Consider the following 5028-nt stretch of genomic DNA (forward strand, 5'->3'; position numbering starts at 1 on the left):
CTGCTACACAGAAGAAATCAGTCGCTATGTCCTTGTTCAAACGATCGCAACGCATCTGCAGCTCCCTTGAAGACCAGACCATTGATTTTCAAACTATACGACAAGAACTTTCAAGCAACAACTACCCGACCTCATTTGTGCAATCCGTGGAAAAACAGTTATGTCGCCCAGCAAGCGATACTCCTCTGTCACCCTTGAAACGTGCTGCCGTGCCCTATGCTCCCGGACTAAGCGAGGCTTTAGCACGCATCATGCGCACCTTTGGTGTTCATATCGCCCACGTTGCGACAAGAAAACTGCGCCATGCGTTGGTAAATGTCAAAGACCCCCTTCCCAAAGAAAAATATCCAGGCGTAGTGTACAAGGTTCCTTGTTCCGACTGTCACTACGCATACATTGGCGAAACCGGAAATTTCGAGAGGCGGCTAAAAGAACATAGTAACGATGTGCGCAACAAAAAAGTGGATTCAAATGCTATCGCCGAGCACGCAGTATCTACAGGCCATGACATCGACTGGGGTCGGGCACACGTGCTTTCAACCGAAAAGAAGCTATACCCTCGCCTGCACTTGGAATCATTAATCATCCAAACTACTAGTCACACCCTCAACCGCAACGATGGAAATCCTAACCCAATCTACGCACGCTCCCTGCGCCCTCTTTTCAAGCATATTGTCACGTAGTGGTGACGGCAGTCGAAGCAGCGATGAAGACGGACGAAAGGGTCTTCTAAAAGAACTGTTTATTGGGCTGACTTGTACCCAAAATGGACTGAATCACTCGGCGGCGGCGAAGAGACAAGCGTGCTCGGCGGTCGTCGAACAGAATGCCCGCCGCTGTCGGCCGTGCTCAATTTAAAGCTGATAGCGAACATTCGAGATAAAGGGCGCAAAGTTACTAGAACATTCCGGAACAACGTAGAATCAGCTTTGCCTGGCTGCGATCAATCGAGATAAATCTAGTCGCGTCTTGCGTCGCAAACAAAGCGATAAGGTGGTGTCGCGGCAGATTTGAAAAACGAACAAACACTGCAAATATTGGCGGCATTACTCCCCTCTCAAAGAAGCATCGACCCGATGCATTAAAACAAATAATGCGACTAGTAAGGGAAAAAAAACGGATCTTGCGAAAATAGAGAATGGAAATGCAGCGGCCTTTAGCGCGCCTAATACGGCTTCAGACGGACTACATGGACAACTTCTGGTCGTACGCGGCGTCGCTGGGATGCAGTCATTGCGTCAGGGATGACTTCATAATCCAGTTCACCCAGCCGACGAAGAACCTTGTACGGGCCGAAATAGCGGCGCAAAAGCTTTTCACTCAATCCACGGCGGCGAATGGGCGTCCACACCCAGACTTGGTCTCCTGGCTTGTATTCCGCGTTGCGTCTTCGTAGGTTGTAGCGTCTGGCGTCGGACCGCTGCTGATCTTTGATCCGTAATCGGGCAAGCCTTCGAGCTTCTGCGCGTTTAAGGTAGGCGGCAACGTCGACGTTCTCTTCTTCTGTAACGTTGGGCAGCATGGCGTCTAGCGTGGTCGTGGCATCCCTGCCATGGACGAGCCTAAAAGGCGTCATCTGGGTGGTCTCCTGCACTGCGGTGTTGTAGGCGAAGACGACGTAAGGCAGGATGACATCCCAGGTTTTATGTTCGGCATCGACATACATAGCGAGCATATCGGCGATGGTTTTGTTCAGGCGCTCGGTCAGTCCGTTGGTCTGCGGATGGTATGCAGTTGTCCTCCGGTGGCTGGTTTGGCTGTAGCGCAGGATGGCTTGCATGAGTTCCGCCGTAAATGATGTTCCTCTGTCCGTGATGAGCACATCGGGGGCGCCGTGTCGAAGAAGAATGCACTCCACGAAAAATTTGGCCACTTCTGCTGCTGTTCCGTTCGGTAGGGCTTTCGCCTCGGCGTAGCGGGTCAGGTAGTCGGTCGCTATGATGATCCACTTATTTCCAGATGTTGACGTTGGAAAAGGGCCAAGCAAGTCCATGCCAATCTGCTGAAAGGGTCTTGAGGGAGGTTCAATGGGGTTCAGAAATCCTGCTGGTCGTGTGGGAGGAGTCTTTCGTCGCTGACAATCTCGGCATGTTTTCACATAGTGTGCGACATCGGCAGACAGTCGGGGCCAGTAATACTTGTCTTGAATGCGGCGGAGGGTGCGAGTAAACCCGAGATGTCCAGCTGTCGGCTCGTCGTGTGAAGCCTGTAGAACTTCTTCGCGGAGACAAGTAGGTACAACAAGGAGGTAGGCTGTTTTGTTCGCTGTAAAGTTCTTCTTCACAAGGACCTCATTCTGCACACAGAAAGAAGACAGTCCTCGCTTGAATGAAGCGGGGGTGAAGAAACCTTGCCTTCCAGGTACTCGATGAGGCCTTTTAGGTTGGGGTCCGAGCGTTGCTGCTGAGCAAAAGAGCTTGCGCTGATGGGTCCCAGGAAGGCGTCCTCATCGTCGTCCAGCGGCGGTGCATCTACAGGGGCTCGTGAGAGGCAATCGGCGTCAGTGTGCTTGCGTCCGGACTTGTAAACGACGGTGACGTCAAACTCCTGGAGACGCAGACTCCATCGAGCGAGTCGGCCAGAGGGATCCTTCAAATTGGCAAGCCAGCAGAGCGCGTGGTGGTCGCTGACCACCTTGAACGGCCGTCCGTAGAGGTAGGGGCGGAATTTCGACGTAGCCCAGATGATGGCAAGGCACTCCTTCTCAGTGGTCGAATAGTTAGCCTCGGCCTTGGAAAGGGAACGGCTAGCGTATGCGATGACCTTCTCCAGCCCGTCACTTTTTTGAACGAGAACGGCGCCTAGTCCCACGCTGCTTGCGTCGGTATGAACTTCAGTCTCGGCGTTTTCATCAAAATGCGCAAAGATCGGTGGGGACTGTAAACGACGCTGAAGTTCTTTGAAGGCTTCTGCTTGCGGCGCTTCCCATTTAAACGGCACGTCTGCCTTCGTCAGTTGGGTCAGGGGCTCGGCCATGCGCGAAAAGTTTTTCACAAATCGTCGGTAATATGCGCATAGTCCGAGAAATCTGCGCACTGCTTTCTTATCGGCCGGCGCTTGAAACTGTTCAATAGCAGCTGTTTTCTGCGGGTCTGGGCGTACTCCTTCCTTGCTAACGATGTGGCCTAGAAACAGCAGCTCTTCGTAGGCAAAGTGGCATTTCTCTGCTTTCAAGGTTAGGCCAGACGACTTGATTGCGTCTAGTACTGTTCTAAGTCTTTTGAGGTGCTCTTCAAAGTTCGAGGCGAAGACAACGACGTCATCTAAATATACCAGACAAATCTGCCACTTCAGGCCTGCCAGCACTGTATCCATTACTCGCTGAAACGTCGCTGGTGCGGAACAGAGACCAAATGGCATCACCTTGAACTCAAACAGCCCATCCGGAGTTATGAATGCTGTCTTCTCACGATCTCTTTCGTCGACCTCAATTTGCCAGTAGCCGCTCTTGAGGTCCATCGATGAGAAATATTTGGCGTTGCAGAGGCGGTCCAGTGTGTCGTCGATGCGGGGGAGGAGTAGACGTCCTTCTTTGTTATGTTGTTCAAGCGGCGGTAATCCATGCAGAATCGAAGTGCGCCGTCTTTCTTTCTCGCTAGAACAACCGGTGCCGCCCATGGGCTGTTTGAAGGCTGGATGACGTCGTCGCGAAGCATTTCTTCGACTTGGTCCCGGATGGCTTGTCGTTCTCGCGGAGACACACGGTAGGGGCTTTGACGGAGAGGTCGGACGTGTTGATCCGTTATAATGCGATGCTTGGCAATTGGCGTCTGTCGCACCTTCGGCGATGTCGAAAAGCACTCACTGTAGTTTTGAAGCAGATTGCGGATCTGGTCTTGTCTGTTCCGGTGCAGGGCTGGGTTGATGTCGAAAGTGTACGAGTTCTCTTGGTCAGGCGGATCTTCTGCGGAGGGGTCGGAGAGGGCGAAGGAATCTCGTACGTCAGATATTTCGTCGTAGAAAGCAATCGTCGTTCCTCTGTTAATATGCCGGTATTCTTTGCTGAAGTTAGTCAGCAGTACTTCGGCCTGGCCATTGCGGAAATGTGCGATGCCTCTTGCGATGCTGATTCCTCGGTCTAGTAGCAACTGCATGTTCCCCTCGATGATGGCTTCAGTGTTTATGGCTTTCGTGGCGCCTACGGTCACGATAACGCTTGAACGGGGTGGGACGCTCACTTCTTCCTCCAGGACACTTAGGGCAACGTGATTTTCCCGAGTTTTCATCGAAGCGATGGCTTCGTCCGTCGAAAGCGTGATCAGCTTGGATCGCAGGTCGATGATCGCCTGATGCTCATTAAGGAAATCCATACCCAAGATCACTTCGCGGGAGCATTGCGGTAGCACAACAAAGGTCGCAGGATACGTATGTCCTTTGACAGTCACTCGCGCTGTGCATCGTCCTGATGGCGTAATGACGTGGCCCCCAGCGGTGCGAATTTGTGGGCCGTCCCAATCTGTTGTGACTTTTCTGAGCTGCGCAGCGAATGTTCCATTCATCACCGAGTAATCGGCTCCTGTGTCGACTAGAGCGGTAACTTTCCGGCCGTCGATAGTCACTTCTAGGTCGGAGGTCCTGGCTCTTGCATTGCATGTCGCTCTCGGCGTCGGATCACGGCTTCGTCGCGTATGCGAGTCACGGGTTGGGCGTGTGGTCGAAGCTCCTCTGGGTGGCGGCGTCGATTTCAAGGTAGCTTGCGTCGTGGTCGAGGTTCTCATTGTGTGCGGCGTCGGTGCAGCGAGTGTCGGTTCTTCATGCGGCGTCGCGGGTGCAGCGTCTTCATGGGGCGTGGTCGGTGGAGGATCTTCGGCGTTTAGCTCGTGAGCAACCTCACCTCCAGAGGTTGCTGCCTTTAGTTTCCCCTACGGGGGCTGGGCGACCTTCCTCGTACCGCGGCTGCGTAGCTGCGGCGTGGCGACGCAAAGCGCGAGGTTGACGGCGATGGTGAGCGCGAAAAGCGGTTCGGCGTGTACTCTTCTCGACGCAGGTACTCGTCGATTTCGTGCGGACGTTGTCCGAAGCGTGGTC

This window comes from Amblyomma americanum, chromosome 4, assembly GCF_052857255.1.
Source record: "Amblyomma americanum isolate KBUSLIRL-KWMA chromosome 4, ASM5285725v1, whole genome shotgun sequence".
In the NCBI taxonomy this organism is placed as follows: domain Eukaryota; kingdom Metazoa; phylum Arthropoda; class Arachnida; order Ixodida; family Ixodidae; genus Amblyomma; species Amblyomma americanum.